Source organism: Lissotriton vulgaris, chromosome 7 (assembly GCF_964263255.1).
Source record: "Lissotriton vulgaris chromosome 7, aLisVul1.2, whole genome shotgun sequence".
NCBI classification, from domain to species: Eukaryota; Metazoa; Chordata; class Amphibia; order Caudata; family Salamandridae; genus Lissotriton; species Lissotriton vulgaris.
The window spans coordinates 718,550,274-718,570,777 of NC_141695.1; the positions used below are offsets into that span (position 1 = coordinate 718,550,274).

At 51.4% G+C, this 20,504-nt stretch overlaps 2 protein-coding genes across 3 annotated transcripts in view; one reads left to right on the forward strand and one right to left on the reverse strand.

The window, feature by feature from the left end:
* LOC147702317 (monocarboxylate transporter 7-like) overlaps positions 1-8,606 on the reverse strand; it is a 205,006-nt gene extending 196,400 nt beyond the window's left edge. Inside the window, exons 1-2 of the mRNA XM_086930951.1 lie at positions 8,348-8,606; positions 583-654 (exon numbers count right to left, since the gene is read on the reverse strand). The gene's annotated coding sequence lies outside the window, so the exon portion shown is untranslated. The remainder of the gene's footprint in view (positions 1-582; positions 655-8,347) is intronic.
* Positions 1-20,504, forward strand: part of ARSG (arylsulfatase G) — a 2,325,381-nt gene that overhangs the window by 451,757 nt on the left and 1,853,120 nt on the right. The window lies entirely within an intron of this gene.

Below are 20,504 nucleotides of genomic sequence, written 5' to 3' on the forward strand. Positions count from 1 at the left end.
GAAGAAGAGGAGCCATTACCAGGATGTGTCAGTGTAACCATCAGGAATGGCTGGCCTGGTTATGTGTTAGGATGGACTTGAACTTTCCCAAGGTTTTCTAGGACACAAAAGTTATTGCTGTAGCATTTTTGTGCTTTTTCAGATTTAGGTTGAATGTATAGTACAACTTTGTATCTCTATTAAGTCAGCGCTATGTTACTGCTCGCTACTAAATAAGGACAACACATTAAAAAAAGAGATTAAAAAACAAATAGTAGAGTGCAAAGAGTACTTTAAAAGAACTTCCTTAATACAAAGAATAAACCACCAAGATTTAGAGTAATGGTTGTTATTGGCATATCCAACACAGGCTTATGAATATGTGCTCCTGAGGCGAGGTGGTAGATATGGTCGAATCGAGAACGAAAATTAAAATATATTAAGAAGAAAATATTTGTGGACTTTTTTTCTGACAAGGACTTTTTACTTCTAAATATGTTTCTAAAGAGAGCAATTGCATAACATTCATGCCTGCGACACCTTACCAGTTCTTTTGTTGCTTGCATAATTCTCTCCTGACAAGATAAATAGAAAAGAAATTACCTATCCCTCCGCCTGCATGAGGAGGCGCACCAAAGCGGAAGGAATCGATGTAAACCTTAATTTTCTCCAGATCTGAAGAGGAAAAATAAATGTGTTACAAAACCTGACACATTTAAGCTTATGTCATTATTCATTTGTATCCCATCGTAACTTTATCACAGCATTTGTAAAAGAGAATGCACTGGTGAATAAGGCATATTTTTACATCTGACTTGACAGTGCACCTGTCGCTGGAGATTTTTTCACTATTGTAAAAAACAAAAACAAATGTGCATAAAGTGAGTAAACATCTCTCACCCCAGCTATTAGCTGTTTGATTTATCACTCTGTCTCAGAAGAATCCCTTCTATTGCAATGCATAAGGTCAATTTTACTTGTAAAAATAACAATCATCATACTTTTTTGTCATTTTCAATTTTTATCGAAAATTACTCAAGAACAGAAAGCTATTGATTTTTATTTAATTTTTTTCCTTGCATCTTGTATTTTTTTTTAAGGTAATATAACGAATTGAGTGTTGATTCGAGTGTGAACCTGACTCCGTCAAGCTCGCCTTATTGTTTTTTCGTTAACATGTAAACAGGTTGACTGGCTGTGCTACTGCCTGTTTTGTATATTAAAGTTAGTCCTGCACATTTCACAAATCTGTAATGTCCAGGTATATGCTTCAGCAATCAGAACCATTTGCCTCTTATCTATGTATTGATTATAAACCTTAACTAATATTTCAAGTGTAAAGCCAAGAGAAAACACTTAACGGTGATCACAATGAACCTTTAAGCCAAGCAAGGCTTTGAATCCATTGTACTACTGGGCAGCAGTCAGTATAGCATTCGCATTTTAAAAGATGAGGTGTTGTATTCCTCTAGAAAAGTGAGAAACACATGGTCTGACAGAGGTGTAAACTGAAATCACTCAGAGTTTTGTTTTGTGGGAGCGCTAACCCTCCTTTTTAGGTTTTGCCTAGCGAAAGCTGCGTTCTGCGCAGCTTTTTCGCGCAGGCGAAAACCTAATGACTATAGTAGGGGAGACAGGAACGGCCCCCGTCTTCCATTGGCTAGCTCCATAAATGGAGGCTAGCCATTGGAAGACGGGCCTGTCCGTCAATGCCGGACCAGATTCGGGGGCGTTCCCGAGAATTTTTGGCTTTTGGCGACGTCACGCTACGTCAGCCAAAAGCCCTCGGGAATGCCCCCGAATCTGTTCTAGCATTGACGGCACTCGGCGCCCCTTCCACGAGTCCTAGGCTGCAGCTCAGGCCACCTCTTCCTGCGTCCCGCCGCCTCCGTCCATCCCGCCGCAGCGGGGCCCTGCAGCAGCCTCGGCCATCAGCACTACCATGGCGGGCGCTCTGCCGGGCTCCCGTGAGCTGAGGGAGCCCACTCCTCGGGAAACTTCGCCGCCCACCTGCCTGAGCTAGAGACGGGTCGCCGCGGCGACCCGGAAGTGACTGGCCGGCCGGCCAATCCTAGCGCGGCCGGCCGGAAGTGCCCGCCCCCCCCCCCCCCGCAACCCGGGGGAAGAAGGAAGACGGCGGCCCAGGAGAAGAAGTATGGCGGCCCACGCGGGGCTCCCGTGGCCTGGAGGGAGCCCCGGGAGAAGCGGAAGACGTTGCCGGTTTCCCATGCTGAAGAGGGAGACCAGAGAAGTGCCCAAGAGATTGCCGCCGTCGCAAAGAGCCCCCGCCAGGACGGCGGCCCAGGAGAAAAAGTATGGTGGACCACGCGGGGCTCCCGTGGCCTGGAGGGAGCCCCGGGAGAAGCAGAGGACATTGCTGGTCTCCCATGCCAAAGAGGGAGACCGTAGAAGTGCCCAAGAGATTGCCGCTGTCGCAAGGAGCCCCCGCCAGAGTGCCCGGTAAGTTAAATGGGCTACCGAGCGCAGCAGCACCACCACCATAGGCTTGGGGCTCGGAGCCGCACCATGGTGGACCTGGGCGGCTGCCCCAGGAGACACCTCTGCGAGCCCCTGCCGCCCCCCGCCCTGCTGGGCCCTGCTGCTACTCTGCGCCCCGTAGACTCGGCGCTGCTCGGCAGCGGGCAGCGCTGGCACCATGTGAGCTTGGGGCTCGGAGCCGCACCATGGTGGACCTGGGCGGCTGCCCCAGGAGACACCTCTGCGAGCCCCTGCCGCCCCCCGCCCTGCTCTGCTGGGCCCTGCTGCTGCTCTGCGCCCCGGAGAGCTCCGCGCTGGCAGACTTCTCAGTTAAGACCCTCTCTGCTTCCCAGCCTGTCCTCTCCCAGCCTGCCCTCTCGCAGCCTGCCCTCTCGCAGCCTGCCCTCTCGCAGCCTGCCCTCTCGCAGCCTGCCCTCTCGCAGCCTGCCCTCTCGCAGCCTGCCCTCTCCCAGCCTGCCCTCTCCCAGCCTGCCCTCTCCCAGCCTGCCCTCTCGCAGCCTGCCCTCTCGCAGCCTGCCCTCTCGCAACCTGCCCTCTCGCAGCCTGCCCTCTCGCAGCCTGCCCTCTCGCAGCCTGCCCTCTCCCAGCCTGCCCTCTCCCAGCCTGCCCTCTCCCAGCCTGCCCTCTCCCAGCCTGCCCTCTCCCAGCCTGCCCTCTCCCAGCCTGCCCTCTCCCAGCCTGCCCTCTCCCAGCCTTCCCTCTCCCAGCCTTCCCTCTCGCAGCCTGCCCTCTCGCAGCCTGTCCTCTCGCTTCATGTCCTCTCCCAGCCTGCCCTCTCCCAGTCTGCCCTCTCCCAGCCTGCCCTCTCCCAGCCTGCCCTCTCCCAGCCTGCCCTCTCCCAGCCTGCCCTCTCGCAGCCTGTCCTCTCGCAGCCTGTCCTCTCCCAGCCTGCCCACTCCCAGCCTGCCCTCTCCCAGCCTGTCCCCTCCCTGCCCTTTCCCAGCCTGTCCTCTTCCAGCCTGTCCACTTCCAGCCTGCCCTCTCCCAGCCTGTCCCCTCCATGACCTTTCCCAGCCTGTCCTCTCCCAGCTTGTCCACTTCCAGCCTGCCCTCTCCCAACCTGCCCTCTCCCAGCCTGTCCCCTCCCTGCCCTCTCCCAGCCTGCCCTCTCCCAGCCTGTCCCCTACCTGCCCTCTCCCAGCCTGTCCTCTCCCAGCCTGTCCTCTCCCTGCCTGTTGTCGTGTCCCGGCGGCAGCAGGCAGCAGGCAAGAGCGTGCACTGCGTCCCCGAAGTAACAGCCCTAAAGCAAGCAAGAAGTACGCCCCCTCCCACCAATCCCTGTTAGGTAGTGGAAACTGTCCAAACTGGGGTGCAGACAGCCCCTCTCACCTTTCAGCCTGGTACCACTGCACCAGCCGCACTACTTCCCTACTGACCATTCTCCACTTCAGCCCCGTCTAAATTACAATTCCTGCTTGTGACCCTTTTGCCTGCTTGTGCTCGTTTTCGTGACCCTGTTGTCTGCTTGTGCCTCCGTGTGCCCCTGTTGCCTGCTTGTGTCTCCGTGTGCCCCTGTCGCCTGCTTGTGCCTCCGTGTGCCCCTGTCGCCTACTTGTGCCTCCGTGTGCCCCTGTTGCCTGCTTGTGCCTCCATGTGCCCCTGTTGCCTGCTTGTGCCTCCGTGTGCCCCTGTTGCCTGCTTGTGCCTCCGTTTTCGTGCCCCTGTTGCCTGCTTGTGCCTGTGTGTGCCCCTGTTGCCTGCTTGTGCCTCCGTGTGCCCCTGTTGCCTGCTTGTGCTGTGTGGGTGTGTGTGGAAGGCTCTGTGTGGGTGTGTGGAAGGCTCTGTGTGGGTGGGTGGAGGGCTCTGTGTGGCTGTGTCTGTGGGGGTTTTTGTGTGGCTGTGTGTGTGGGGGGCTCTGTGTGGCTGTGTGTGCGGGGAGCTCTGTGTGGGTGTGTGTGGGGGGGCTCTGTGTGTGTTTGTGTGTGTCTTTTGCTAGAGATAAAGCTAGTGGCATTGTAAATAACATTGCCATTTATTTATGTTTAAAAAAAACATAAATAAAAATAATGTCAAGAGCAATGCCAATAGCTCTAACTTTAACAAAGGCAAAACCATTGCATTGTAAATGCTTGTTTTTCGACTTCTCTCTAGCTTTTCTTTTTTCCCCAGATAAAGAAGTACCTACAAGATAGATCATTTTCACTCACTTACCACTGTCGATATCCGGACAGTCTCCCTCCTGGTGGAGGTTAGACAGTCACAAAGAGAATGGGACACTGGAGTGACAGATCCAATGAGGACGCTATCTACCAAACCACACTAAGCTGCTATTATATACACCGCAGATTGATTATTTATTGATAATTATTGTTTGGAAGCTGAATGAACCGCTCCTGCTTCCTCTTCCCTATTGATTAGTAAAATAACATTTAGAAAACTCACCAAATATGTTGTTCAATTGCCTTTGTGTACTATTGTGAAACTACCTGATCATTTATTGAACTATCCTGAGTTTTCAGTGATTATTGGGGAAATGGGGAAAAACACTTATATAAACAGCTAGTCCACCATGTGCCATTGGTGAAACAGATGAGCAAACAGCAGTGTTGTAAGCCGCCTAAAAGCAGCAATGAATCAAAAACAGTAACGTTTTCTTCCCTTATGCTTCCTGATCAAATTTTTTATAGCAGATTTTAGTACCAGTATCAACGTAAGTAATGGATTTGATGAGTCCCCCTTTAAAAAGATTTATAGAAATGAGTAAATGCATGTATTAGAAATCACAACTTCAAAACAACAACAAAAATACCAAACGAAATGTAGCTATGTTAGTTACTACTTGTTAAGGAAAAGACATAGTATTTGGCTGAGCACAGTGGCACTACATTGTGGGTTTCAGAATGTAGATGTCCAGCTGGCAGGCAGGAAGCAGGAGAGGTAGGAGAGTGCGCTCGATAGGGAAGTGGTAAAAGGAGAGGGGGTGGGTAATGTGAGGAGTCCAGGTCAATCAAACCATTAGAAGGTGGTTCTGACACTAAGGTGCTCAAAAAGCAAAAAAAATCAGAGTGGCCCTAATTGTTGAGCTTTTACTGTGGGGGAGCCTCATAAGTTGGGACTCACCCACAGTGAACTCAGGATGTAAGAGACTGCATGGGGATTTTACTAGACACAGGACCACGGGGCCCGTGGGCGGGAGCAGCAAGAGTAAGGGACACAGGGCTAGTTACTTGCAGACACGTGTACAAGCATGTGCACACGTGTAGGGGCTGCGCAGGGGAGATTCCTAGCGTGCGCAGCCAAGGAGCAGGTGCTGATAGACTGGTGTGACATGACTTCTGCAGAATGGGGTGGTGACATGGAATAGGCTTTATACTCTGGGAAGAAACATGACAGGGAAAGTCAGTGTGTTTTACTGTTTTTCACTTCATTAATCCCCTATGGGGATGTGGAGCCCATGGGCTAAAGCAACTTTCAAAAGACCTACAGATTCCAGACACGCACTAAAGTCCACTGTAATGGATGTGAAGCGGAGTATTCTACAGAGTCCAAAGTCATATTTGTACTGCTTTTGGGTCATCCAGGACTGTCGTATTTCTCTGAGCCAGCCATAACCAGATCTTGGCTGAGGGCTGACCTCAGCTGCATGGATTCATAACCTTTCTTCCACAAGCTAAGGCCTCCTCTCCACGAAGAGAAGAAGCGTGGGGCTACAGGCTCATCCATCAGCAGCCATCACTGGGTGCCAGGCCCCAGGTTGCACCAAGCAGGGAAGGCAGCGATGGAGACAGTGTCTTGTTTCAGAGACCATGTGGCCAGAGACACTGGACGACGCTATTTTGAACAAACCCAGAGGCTGGACAAGAAGGGAGCAGGGGCAGGGAAGTGATGTGTCGCTGTTTGATAGGACCAACAGAGACTTCCTGCCAGACCCCTCCCCAAATTCTTAAAAGAACTTTCACAGGAAGAAACGCCGTTCTCTTGGGTGTGGTCTGCTGAGGCAGAAGGTGGTGAAGCCTGGCAATGGGAAGTTTGAAGGAGAGACCTCCTGGCTCCCCCCAGGATCCTAACAGCACCAGAAGAAGAGCCCAGGACCAGTGCACAGAAGAAGGGGCCTCTGCACAGGGAGAAGAGAGGCCCAGGAGGAGAGCCAGGCGAAAGGCTGGCGCAGGGAGCCAGTGAAGATCGCTCCCTGCATCTGGCACCACTATGCACTCACACTGGCTGTAGAGGAGTGTCCACTAGCCTAGAGTGACGTGCAGCTGTATACTCTGTGTAGTATTGTTTAGGTTGTTGGTGACACGCATGTGTTAACATATATGGCAGAAGGCTTGCATGTTCTTTGTCAGTGCATGGAGTATGTTATGTTATGACAGACTCCTAATACATCTAAGGTTGAGCACAGTCTTGCACAGCTTCTCCCCTGTGATGTGGCACATTACCAGATTGAAGCGATCTGTTGTAACGCAGCGCTCCACCAGAGCCACGAGCAGCTTTGCCAAGTACCAGGCATCCGGGGTTAGACTAACGCATATCTGAAAGAGACACGTTAGTGATAGATTCCTTACCTTAGAATATCCCCAGGAGTCAGACTGGATCCGGAAACTTTTGCTTAGCAGTACCCCTGCGTGTCAGGTGGCATCATGCGGCTCCGCGTCCATCGCTGGCGTCGTATGTGCCGAGATGACGTTACGGAGACCACTTAGGCTTCACCCATGTGTGCTGGCGTCAGTTCTTTCTTTTTCTGCGCCGAAAGCTTAGATCCGATTGACCACGTACCTCAGTAATTTTTTGACTACTTTTTGAGACTTTTTTTTCTCCTTCTCTTGTCTCCTGGTGCACGTAGGGATACCCGGCTTTAAGTCTTGTGGGTCGTGCCACTGTAACATGTCGGTGGCGGACCCCCACGATGTCTGCCTCTACTGCCTGGAGACCGACCATGACTCCAGGGACTGTTGCGCCATGGCCTCGAAGGCCTTGCGGGAGCGGCGCCGGAAGTTGCTGGAGGTCCGGCACTCCTCTCACGTGGCTCCGGGTCTAGGAGCCGTTTGCATGACCGCTCCCGGGACCAGAGCCGTCGTTCCTTGGACTCTAAGTCTTCGCCTTCAGATTCCGGTAAGCAACGCCATAAAAAAGAAGTCAAAGAAGCGTGTTCGCTCTCCAACGTCCATACCCGGGTCCGTCGGCGACTCCAGAACAGATGCAAGAGTTTCTTGCTGCCATGGACCGCCTTTTTAGGCCTCTGGCTCCCACGCACGGGCCCCGTGGTCCTGTGTCCAGATCCTGTTGGCCCAACAGTACCGCCTCTGGCACCAGCCCCCGAGCCACAGGAACAAGTGCCCTCGGCGCCACAAGGTGCAACGTCGCTGGCTCAGGCCCCAGCGCTGCCCTGGACTCCGGCCCCAGCGCTGCCCCTGGCTCCGCCACAGGCGCCTCACTGCGTGCTGTTTATCCCAACTCTGCCACGGTTCTCTGACCATTTCGCTCCGACCTGGGATCCGCATTAGGATGCGGCTCCGGCTCTGCCGCCGAGCCAGCTCCAACTCCTCCTCTTTGGACCCCTCCTTGGCCTGAATATCACGATGAAGTAATTTAAAAACGTCCACAAAGTCATTGTGCCAAATCCTAGACTTCATCTTCTCGGACAAGTGAGACCCCAAGGGCATACCATTACCTGTGTAAGGCAACCTCTTATGTATGTGCTCATCTTCCACCACTTTCGCTTTAGATTTTCCAGCATGCCCTGACTGCCCAACCAGAACAGCAGCAACATCCCCCTCAGACTTATCACTCTCAAGAGCCTGCCGCACAGACAGCGTTGTAACAGCAACTTGCTCCTTAACCATCCCATTCCCAATGCCAATGGATCTAGTACGCTTGCAAGGAACACCCCCACCCCCTTGCTGCCAAACAGACCACCATCCCGCCTTACCTTTTGGCAACTGTGACATTTTCTGTTGAAACAAAGCAGGATCCCCGTTTTGTCGCCGTGACTGGAAGGACGATGAAAACCAAACTTTTGCGTGGTCCGCACTTGACACCTGCAAAAAACTAAGAGCACAAGATTGCCCCAAAACACCCCTCCCATTTGCAACTGTGACATTTGTAACATCCTCATCATGTAACTCGCCCTCCTCTAGGTCATCATAAACATCCAAAAGCAGGTCATCTTTATGTCCAACAGTAATCCCACTGCCACTCTGCAATTCTCCATCACCAATGCCCCCATCATAAAATTGCCATTGAGTATCTTCACTGCGCACTGCGCCTCGCAACCCAGAAGAGAAATCCGCTCCAGATCCCCGTCCTGATCCTCCCACCCCAGACTGAACCGCCTCATGTTCAGCCCCCAATGATTTCTTGCCAGCCGAAGACCAGCGTACCGTAGCTTTATCTTTAGTCCTAGAGCCACTCGAGCCAGACCGTACCTTAGGGATTGCTCCACCGTCTGCGTGAAAAGGAGCAACCGCCGCATCCGCACTGGAGCCATGCCAAACCCAATGACCACCCCCTTGCTCGCCACTCACCCCCGTAACAGAACACTCCCGGCCCACGCCGAGAGGGCAAAAGGGGCGCGACGGGGGGGGATAAAAGCTGTGCCCCTAAGGGGGCCCCAACACCCCTTAAGCCTTGTGGCACGAAGAAGAGCTGTAGCGAAAGGGAACCAACTGCCATGGCAACACCAGGCGGCACAGAGACGGGCCTTGAAACCCCCCCAAAGAAAGAGGCGCATGAGGTTCCTGCAAGACACCTCCCTGCCCTAAAGCCAAGCCAACCTGGGAAACAGGGTGGCCGAGAGCCACAAACTGAGCCTGCCGAGAAGGGGGGGGACAAAACATAGTCTTCTAATAAACTGAATGGACTGGGCTAAAGCCTGACCAGGCCCTCCACACACCAGGGAATCAGGAGCACTAAAGGGGTAGGAAACGGTTAAACAGGGGCTGCTCCCTGCATCTAGACCGCCCCCCCCCCCTGTCCAGACTCTTCCCCCGCCTGCCCCGAGCACAAGAAACCGGCCTGACAGGCAAAGAGGAAGACACCCCACCACACAGCCGAGCAGCTTGGACAGCAGACCTGCCCCGCTTGACACCAGATGCCCCCACACGGCCCCTCACTCCTGGAGGGGGAGGACATACCTGTACAGGATCGCCCAGCAACTCGGGGGTGTCACTGTCCGGCGAGGCACTCTGCAACCCCTCCTCCAAAGGCACAGGGGGCATGGCAGCAGCTCCGTCCTCAGCCTCCGAGAGAGGCGACATGCAGGCAGACACCGCCTGGGCCACGCCTCCGGCCGCCTTCCTGAAAGGGCGGGCACGCCCAACCCACGCTGCACCGGAAACACCAGGGGTAATGAGGTCCGCCCATCCCGCGTCACGGAGGACCTGCAGTTCCCTCCGAACCTACGCCGACTCCTCCTTGTAAACAAACTGGTGAGTGTTGCAGCAAAAGACGAGAAAACCCTCGCAAAACAATCTCCGTCCCCCGCCTCCCGCTAACTGCTCCCTTTCCCGCCCTACGCTGTCCATAATTAGAGCATCTGACCCTCGCGCTGCCTAATTGCCACCTGTCCAGCTAGCCTCCGCGCGAACCTACCCAGGGAGAGACGGGCTCGTGCACGGCTCTCCCTGGGTCCCCCCTTGTGAGGTAAGATCAACAGGTTAGAATAGCCTGTCCTTGTGTCTAACCCAGGCATAGTTCTGTGTTTTATCTGACATTGTGAAAATAAGGGCATTTAGCATTCTCTGTGGAGCAGTGTCTTCTGTTAGACCAGCTTTTACTGATAGCCTATTACTGCGGGGCCTCAGTGGGTGAAACCTAACCCCCTTTCCACCCTTATTGATATTACACATTCCCTACTCAGAGTCCCTTAACTCGGGTGCTCCCACCCATTCTAATTAGCCCTCTGACCTGGTGGGTGACCACACTACTTACCTGATTCTCACCTCTTGTCCTCCATTTCTTCGTGTGATCGTGGAGGAATTTGACGACTATTACGAGTAGGATGAGGAGGCTCCGTATTTCCTCATCACAGATGATTTTTGTGCTGCAGTGGATGCCACCATAGTGGCCCCTCTGGAGATGAAATTATTGGATGTGGCACAGAAGTGCCTACAATCCCTCCCCGCGAGGGAAGAACTTTCAGGGCCCTCAGACCCTCGACCCTCAGAGCAGGCCACCACCCTCTGCTCTAAGAAACCGTGCAAGCGCCCACATCCAGAAGGGGTGGATTTGGATGCGTTTGCCAGATTAAAGCAGGTGTTCTTGGACATCAAGTCGCTGCCCACACCTTTGGCCTCTGCCCCGCAGGAGGTCCCTCTCCAGGGGTGCGGGTAGCAATAGAATTGCCACAGCCCACAGATGATTCTCAGGGCGGTTCAGACGGAGAGTCTGACCATAGCCGGTCTTGGCTCCCTTCCCCTTCACTAGCGCAGGTTCCCCAGCAAGCCTCTGTGGCAGTCGCGGATCCTCAATCGTATCTCTTGGACCCGGAGGATGTCCTCCACCCTAGATCATCAGAATGGGCCCCTTGTGAAAAAGTGGCCAAGTACATGGCGAGTCTGCTGCAGAAACCGCTAGACCAGGAGGTCCACTCCCGCCTCAGGGCGGAGTGTCCTCGACCTTCTCTCGAAGGTAAGGTAGCCCTTACACCCGAGATAGACGCCTGGATGGCGAAAATTCTTACCAAGTATATCAAGGACCCCATAAAGGGCATCAACCGGTCCTGGCGGGCATGCCAGGACAAGCTCCTGGATGTCATGGGTCTTTTAATAAAAATATTTGACATGCTTTTTTTTAGTTTTTTTTATTAAAACACCTTTATTTGACTTCTCAAATTGAACACTTCTCTTCAGCCAACATCTCGGAGGCAGGCAGCAAGTTGATGTCATAAAATCACAAAGCCATTTGGGCAAGACAGATTGTCAACGTTATCCATAGTTGATAGTAAATCATAACAATATAATCACAAAATAGCATCTATGCATGTTATGGATAGATTTCTTAGCAGAAAGAAAATCCTGAAGGAGAGTGCACACTGATATCAGTACATATTTTCATAGTCACGAAGTTCACACCTCCCCTATCACTGCTGAGCAAATTTCTAAAACTACCCAGAACCACTGAATATAGTACATTTTCCTTAAAACCTTTTTCAGACCGTTTTGTCCTCGAAACCTGCAGCACATGAGCGAAACAGCCCAGGCTTCTGTCAATGCCATCTCTACATAACTCATACTATGTCTTCACCACACTCAGCCGCAGTTAGCCACACAGGTCTGCTCCCGTACTGCCCAGCCAACCCACCAAAGGTTCCCATATATCTACAGGTCTGGAGCGTTGTGGCATAAGTTCCCAATATGTCGTCAGTTGGTCTTTACAATACATAGCCAATTTGACCCAACCTGTAACTGTCGGCGGAGCTGCTCTCTTCCAGTGCAGCGCAATTTCCCTCTTGGCGAACAGTAGTAAAAGAGCTACCAATTTCCGGGAAGAGCACGGTACGTCCAGAACAAACCCCAAAAGTGCTATGAGTGGATCTACTTGCAAATCTAGCTTAACTATGTGCCCTATATGTCGAAGCACCTCAATCCAGTAGCTCCCTATGTGTGCACATTCCCACGTCAAATGGAAGAATGTTGCTTCCTGTTCCCCACATCTCCAACAGTTTGCATCTTTTTGAAGTCCTAAGCGGAAAGCTGTTTCGGTGTGCGATATGTCCTATGCAGGTAATTAAAATGGATGAGCTTTAACCTGTAATTAGGTGACAAGTTTTCAAGTAGTGAGCAACAAAAACGCCATTGTTTTCAGTTATATTAATGTTTGCTTCCCTTTCCCACAAAAGTCTCGACAACGTCTGTAGAGCAGGGGCAGTGTCCTGGGTAACACTATAAATATGTGTTATCAATTTGCGAGGTGAGCTATTTGTGAGAAGATTTTCCAGCCCCGGAAGGGTTGGTGGCACCATATCTAGCTCGGCATGCCACCCTTAGCTGATAGTAAAGTAATATTTCAGAGGCGGTAGGGTCATTCGGCTCGCACATTTTCTGCAAAGATATAAAAGTGTCATCTGGGTATAAGTCACCAGCGGTGTCTAGGCCGCACTTGTGTGCTCTTTCCGCCACAGCCCTATCCGTCAATGGACCTAGCAGTGGGTTCCCTCCTAGTGGCATTGATGGTGCATAGAGCTCCGCAAGGCCTGCACGTTTAGTTATATTTAACCGTTCCCATCTCGCCGCCTCAACCGTGTTGATGTCCGACAGGTACCTCCTGTATGGATGATATAAAGTTGCGTGAATTGGGGTAGGTGCCGCAACATCCTTCTCAATTTCCACATGCGGCTGATATGGAATAGGGTGCTGCCAGTAATGTAAATATTGGGCCTGTGCACTGTAAGCATATAATTCAAAATCTGGGCCCCTTGATTAAATGGGAGTGTGAGTAGTTTCAATGACACCCTGGGTTGTCTCCCCGCCCAAATCAGTTCTAGAATGGCAGTTCTCAATCTTTTAAAGAAGTGACTAGTGAGTGGCAGGGGAATATTAAAGAACAGATACAGGAACTTCAAGAGTACTATCATTTTAGTTATTGCAATACGCCTCGTAAGGGACAGTGGTAATGTTTTCCACCGTTGCACTTTGACTTCTAGCCAGTCTATCGCCGTACCGTAATTGGACAGCCATATCTCCTGTACTGAGCGGCTGAATCTGATGCCCAGGTATTTTACCTCATCTGATGCCCACTCTATTGGAAACTCGGTTTGGCACTGCTTGGTTTTGTCAGTCAGCGGGAGCATCACCGACTTTGTGCAGTTGATGTGATTGCCCGTGAGACCACCATACCACACAAACTCATCAGTGGATGAAAGTTTTTGTTGGGGTTCATCATATAAATGGTCATGTCGTCTGCGTATAGAGATATAAGCAAGCCTCTTGATGTGAATCCAATGCTACGGTGTGTGTGGTGCTGTCTCAGTCGTGCCGCCAGGGTCTCCGTAGCAATAGCAAAGACCAATGGTGACAAGGGGCATCCTTGCCTAGTCCCCTTTGTGATGTTTATCTGTTCTGAGATTTGCCCATTTACCCTTACCCGTGCCGTGGGGGTGTTGTATAGTACCCTTATTTGTTGGATCAATAGATGGCTGAACCCCATGCGTGTGAACAAGGCAAACAAGAATCTCCACTCAAGGGAGTCAAAAGCCTTAGTTGCATCTAATAGGGCGGCTGCTGCCTGTACCTTAGGATCTAACTAGTGCAGTAGCCCGAACAGAACTCCTAAATTATGAGAGGTTGATCTACCCGGTACAAAACCCGATTGATCAGACAATGCAATTTGGAGTGACATAGGTTTTAATCTATCTGCTAATAATTTGGCATACATTTTTGTATCTAAATTAATTAACCATTATGGGCAGTATGAGTCAGGGCAAGTCGGGTCCTTATTTGGCTTCAGTAGCGTTATTATCATGGCCTCCCTTAGTGTTGGTGGCAGAATTCCTGTCTCAATGGATTCCATATATACCCTATATGATCTAGGGGCAATAATGTATACCTACTCCTTATAAAAGGCTGCAGTTAGGCCATCCGAACCTGGGGCCTTGTCGGCTGGCATGCCTGCAATAACATCTCATATATCATCGGCCGAGATCGGGATATTCATGTACTGCCTGGCCCCATCATTAAACCACGCCAGAGCAATCGAATCCAAATATTCTGTTATCACCTTATCTTCCGGTTCTACCCGAGATGTGTATAATGATTTGTAGTATTCAGTCATCGTGTACAGAATGTCTGGCGGCGTTCTAGCCATTCCGTCCGCCTCGTTCCGTAGTTCCAAAATATATTCCGCTCCCCTGGGTGTACGCAGCTGTGCAGCCAGAGTTTTCCCTGATCGATCCCCTTCACCATACCTTCTGGCCTGTGCATATTTGTTGAGAAAGGCTGTCTCTCTCTCTGCCTCCTCCTGAAACGGAGTAAGTTTCGCCCTGAATTCCGCTTGTGTGGAAGTTGTAGGTGTCGTTGCTATTGCAGTTTCTAAACTCGCTAGTTCCCTCTCCCCTCTGTTCAGTGTGTCCCTGATAGATCTCAGCACCCCTGTTTTTAGAGCCATACAGTTTCCTCTTGTCACCACCTTGCAGGCCTCCCAGAGTATGCCCGGCGATTCTACTGAGCCTTCGTTGAGTTCAAAGTATTCTAATAGCTTACCACGAAGCTCCTCACGAAATACCTGGTCCAGCAGCGCCCGCGAGGGAAATCGCCAGCTGAACGGTTGAACATATTGTGGTGGCGTAACTATTGTCACTCTTACAGGGGCATGATCAGAGAGCGATCTCGGGAAATGCAGTGTCTCTATCACCCTAGCGTGAAGGTCAAATATTTGACATGCTTCGGACGCCAAGGCATTGGGAGCCCTCATTCTCCTGGAGGTCTTGTCCAGTTGTGCTCAGCGGGCCATTCTTTTTCTTCGTAATGCGAACTGCGCCATCTTCACTGAGGCGCAGATCGCTTATTATCAAGCTGGACTTAAAGCTGGGCGAATTAGCCACTTCCGAAGCGGGTCAGGTGGCCCAAGGGGGTCTCTTTGCAGACCCTTTTGTGAAGGAACTGAGCAAGTTTGTCTCCACCTTCAACTTGCTGGACAAGGCCCAGTCCCCGCTCAAGCGTATTTTCAATGCTTGGGGTTTCGGCAGGGCCGGCCATGGTAGGGGGCGCTCGGCAGGCCATTCATCGCAGACAGCCTCTGGCAGAGGGCAGCAGTCGCAGAGAGGACAGTGGCAGGACTCCTCTCACTTCAGAGGTTTGTACCCCACCAGGGGCCGCTCCCGGTGCAGAGGTCAGCGCAACGGAGCCCACGGTGGTGGTGCTCCCCAGCTCACAGTAAGTTCTGGTATCATCCCTTGTTGAGCTTTGGGGTGCCGGCTGGCACTATTTCTGGACAACTGGTGTTCCCTTCCATGAGACGCCTGGGTGTTGCAGTCGGTGCAGGGTTTCAATGTGGAATTCTACAGCGCCCCGGTTCAAGCCTCTCCTCGGTCCCGATTGGGTTCTCCGGCAAGGAGGCTGCCTTGGTTCAGCAGGAAATCGAGGACCTCCTGGCCAAATGAGCAATCCTCCGTTCTTCCCCCACCCCAGGGGTTTCCTGAGCAATCTGTTCCTGGTTCCGAAATAGGATGGAGGTCAGTGGCCTGTTATAAATGTCAGGGAGTTAAATGAGTGGTTGGTGTACCGCCATTCCCCGACCTTCTGCGCCCCAACGATTGGATGGTCCGCTTAGACCTCAAAAATGCTTATCTGACTATAACTATTTTTCCACCTCATCATCATTTCCTCCAGTTCCAGAGGCAAGGCCAAACTTTTGAGTTCACAGCTCTTCCTTTTGGCCTGTCATCCACGCCGTGGTGCTTCACCAAGATCCTGCACCCGGTGGTGGAGAGGTTGAGATTGCAAGGGATCAGGATGATCATATATCTGTGCGATATGCTTTTCATGGCCCAGTGTCCTCGGGTTCTCTCCCCGCAGTTGCGATCAGCAATAGACCTGCTCCATTCCTTGGGATTTGTTATCAGTCAGGCGAAGTCTAGCCTTCTCCCCACGCAATCGATCACATTCCGGGGGTTAGTGATAAATTCTGGGGAGGCGACCTTGAGCCTCCCGTCCAGGAAAATGGCGAAGATTCGCCACGAGATCTGGCACATCCTACGGAGACCCCAGACCTCTCTGTGCAGCATTGCCAGGGTGGTGGGGTTATTCTCGGCCTCCATCCAGGCCGGTTTTCCTGGTCCTCTGCATTTTTGGGCCCTACAGAGACTCAAAGCTTTTCATTTACGCAGGGGCCCAACAGGTCCTTCTTTCCGAGGAGGCAAAAGAGGAGCTCAATTGGTGGCTATCTCACATGGAGACATGGAACGGTTGTGACCTCTTCGGAGCCCTGCTGAACCTAGTGATCGAGTCAGACGCCAGCTGTACCGGATGAGGGGTGCGATGTGGAGAGTTCACCACTGACGGAGGGTTGTCCGCTGAGGAGCGAGCGTTGCACAACAACTGCCTCGAGTTGATGGCAGGGTCCTTCGCAGTTCATTGTTGGACCAAGAACAGGGCTCAATTCTGCGTCCTCCTGAAAATGGACAATGTGGCGGCAGTCCGTTACATATATCCCCTGGGTGGCACTCGCTCCAAAGCCCTTGGGGACTTACCCAAGGAGTTCTTGGAATATTGCCTGTCACATCAGGTTTCAGTTATAGCGGAGCATTTTCCGTGAGTGTCCAACCAGGTAGCGGACTGGCAGTCTCGCCATCTCCGGGACTTGAGCCTATGGAAACTTTTAGCTCCGATGTTTCAGGCCCTACAGGCTCTGAGGGGACCATTCTCGATCGACCTTTTTGCAACACGTCTGGACCATCAGCTTTCCCAGTACTTCAATTGGAGACTGGACCCGGGGTCGACGGCCACTGGATGCGTTCCTTCAGAATTGGGGATGGGAACAGGGCTACGCCTTTCCCCCCTTTGCCATGGTCCTGCTACTTACGACGCAGGTCCAGCGCCAGAAGGCGGAGCTGGTAGTGATCACCCCGATTTGGAGAGCCCAAGCTTGGTTTCCAGTTCTGATGGAACTTTCTTGGGATTCTCCAATCCGTCTACACCCGTTCCCTCATCTCTTGAGCGACCCTGCGGACAGTCCTCACCCTCTGATCATGAACAACTCACTCTCGCTCATGGCATGGCGGATTACCAGGATAGATGGACAATCCCAGGAATTTCGAGAGAAGCTGCAGATCTCCTCTTAAAAACCTGGTCGGACGGCACCATTAAACGGTATAGGTCGGATTGTTCTCGATGAATGGATGGGTTGGTGCTTGCGACTGAGTCTGGATCCCGTGGGGGCAGACATTGTCCACATCCTCCATTTTCTGGTCCAACTGGCTCCTGAGAGCTTAGCCTACAGGACGGTTAATACCTTATATCCGCCATCGCAGCTGGTCATGTCTCTGTGGCGGGCCATCCAGTGGGAGGGGGAGACACCCATTGGTGACAAAACTACTGCGGGGCATCCGCCTTTCCCATCCCAATGGAAATGAGATACTCGGTCCACTGGGATGTTATTAAGGTCTTGAACCTGTTTTCCACTTGGCCTAGTAACAAATACCTTTCGTGTAAACGGTTGTCGGCCAAGCTGCCCCTGTTTTTGTGCCTGGGGTCTTGCCGAAGAGTCTCGGATGTCAGAGCCCTGGATATTTTGGGGAGGTCCTTTACTCCGGATGGGGTTACCTTCCATGTGTCACAGAGAACCAAGTGTCACTCACAGGTCATTTCCTACCCAGCCTTTCAAGAAGTTCCCAAGCTCTGTCTGGTAAAGATGTTTCAAGGCTTATGAAAGCATGACGGAATTGTTACGTCTGCATGGAGAGCGTCAACTGCTCATTGCTCTAAGGAAGCCCTTTAGAGCAGTCTCTTCCTCAACCATTGCAAGATGGGTTCGCTGGGTGATGCTCGAGGCCAGCATCGACACTAAGGTATTCAGCGCGCACTCTGCCCGAGGCGCGATGACCTTGAAAGCTCATTGGCTGACACGGACGTCAATCAAAATAGTACAAGATTCCAAAAAAAAACTAGAACGCAATATTTATTTTTATTTATTTATTTATTTATTTATTTATTGAAGTTTTGTATAGCGCTAGCTGGACCCGAGGGTATCAGAGCGCTTCACAGCAAATAGAGAGATGCAACCAGGGCAATAAGCATAGAAAACAAGAATCGGAAACGATAGGAGGGAAATATAGCCTGTACACCAACAGAACAACAACAACAATGATAACGTAGTAAGAGACGGAGTTCGGGGGCGAATCAGTTAGTTCTGAGTTCCGCAAAGGCTATCAGATTTCTGCTGTTGGGAGATGGGCTTCTCGCTAAGCACCGGAGCGTTCAAGGAAGAGGGCTTTAAGTAGCGTTTTGAATTGTGGGAAGGAGGCGGTCGTTCAGATATGTGGGGGGATGGAGTTCCAAATCCTGGGAGCGTTCCCCGCAAAGGATTTGTTTGAGGTCTTGCGTTTCTGTGATTTCAGCGGGATGAGCAGGAGTGTGTTGGAGCTTCTGAGGTTCCTGGATTGTCCAGCCCTTTTGAGTTTTGAGGCCAGGTATTCTGGTTTGCCTGTATGCAAGGCTTTATGTGTGAGGCAAGCTGTGTGGAAGTTGGCTCGTTGGTTAATCGGGAGCCATTTCAGTTCTTTGAGTGCCGGTGAGATGTGGTCAAATTTCTTAGTTCCTGTGATCATTCTTGCGGCAGCGTTGAGGGTGGAGTTGAGGGGTCCCAGGTGTGACTTGGCTGTTCCAGTCAGTACAGCAATTCCATAGTCAATTCTTGAGAGCACAAGTGCCTGGGTGGCATGTTTCAGATCTTTGGGGGGGAGGAAGGGTTTAATTTTGTAGAGAAGTTTCAAGTTCAAGAACGCGCTTTTGGCGGTATTGGAGATGTGCTTCTTCATGTCCAGTTTGGGGTCGAGAGTGATTCCTAGTGATTTTTCTGAGTCCGTTGGAGTAAGAGAGACATTGAGGGCATTTAAGGCTTTGAGCCATTCCACTATTTGTGGGTTTTCATCTTTGTTCGAAATTAGGAGGACTTCCGTTTTCTCTTCGTTCAGTTTGAGGTGGTTGGCTGAGAGCCAGTGTTGAACCTCCATGAGTGTGGCATTCAGTCTGTGAATGTCAGCGATCGAAGTGGTTTCCAAGTAGAGTTGCGTGTCATCCGCGTACAGGTGGAAGGGGATGTTAGAGTTCCTTAGGAGAGAGGTGAGGGGTTCCATGTAGATGTTGAAAAGTTGCGGGGAGAGTAAGCATGGGCGGAAAATCCGTTCCGCTCGCGGATTGTGCGGATTTTCGGGAAATTCGCAATCCGCGAGATTCGCGAATCTCCCGCAAAATCCGCAAATCCGCGAGCAGCGGATTTTGCTCGCACTGCTCGCACTGTTCGCGTGAGTTCGCGCCCCGCGAATAAGTGCAAAATTGCAGAAATACGCTCTTAGCAAAACTGAAAGTAACTACTTACCAGGTTCAAAAGTTCAGGCTCATCATTAGTAGCCATTTCCTGTAGTGCTTCCTGAGGGGCCCCTCCAGAGTTCAGTTGCCAGTTGAAACTATTATGTGACCCTGCTCTGAACCTCAGAATAGTTACACATATGCCACAAAGGTCCTGAATTACAGCTAAGGGAGACAAGCAGGAGCCAGGCTGGAAGTTAAAATCCATTAATCAGCCCCTAATTCATTATTGTCAGTTGGGGCAGGGCAGGTGTTGTAACTAATTTTGCAACAATGAAAGCACTTAGCAAGTGCAAAAGATCACTAATCAGGGCGCACTAAGGAAGCAGGTGCCAGCTAAAAAAATATTCTGTGACACATTAATCAGCCCCAAATTAATTCAGGTCACTTGAGGCAGGGAAGGTGTGCTTTGCTTTGCCGAAAATAATGTACACTGGACAACCAGAGGGTGTGGTGATGAAACAGAGGGTGGCATGGGTGGGCCAGAGGGTGGCATGAGTAGTCAGAGAGTGGCAGTGGTGACAGAGAGTGGCAGTGATGAAGAAGAGTGTCCCAAACAGGCTGGACACGTAGAAACAACAAGTTCGCAAAACTTGCGACCCGACAGGTAAGTTCGCAAATTGCGAAATTGTAAAAACCCTCGCGAACTGGCAGAAACACGGGCGAACACAAAAAAAAAAAAATCCGCAAATTCGCGGGAATTCGCGGATTTTGCGGATTGCGAATCCGCAAATCCGCAAAATTCGCGAACGCGAGATCCGCAAAATTCGCCCATGCTTAGGGGAGAGTACTGATCCTTGGGGAACACCTCTGTTGATGGGGAGGGGGTCTGACTCGAAACTGTTGATCTTTATTCTTTGAGAGCGGTTGTTAAGAAAGGAGGCGAACCATTTTAGGACTGTGTTTTCGATGCCCGCTCTTTCTCGGAGGACATTAAGTAGGAGGGAGTGATCAACTGTGTCAAACGCAGCCGAGAGGTCAAGGAGAATGAGGAGGCTACATTGGTTGGAGTCAAGTGACATGTGCAAGTCATCAAGGACATTTAGGATAGCGGTTTCCGTACTG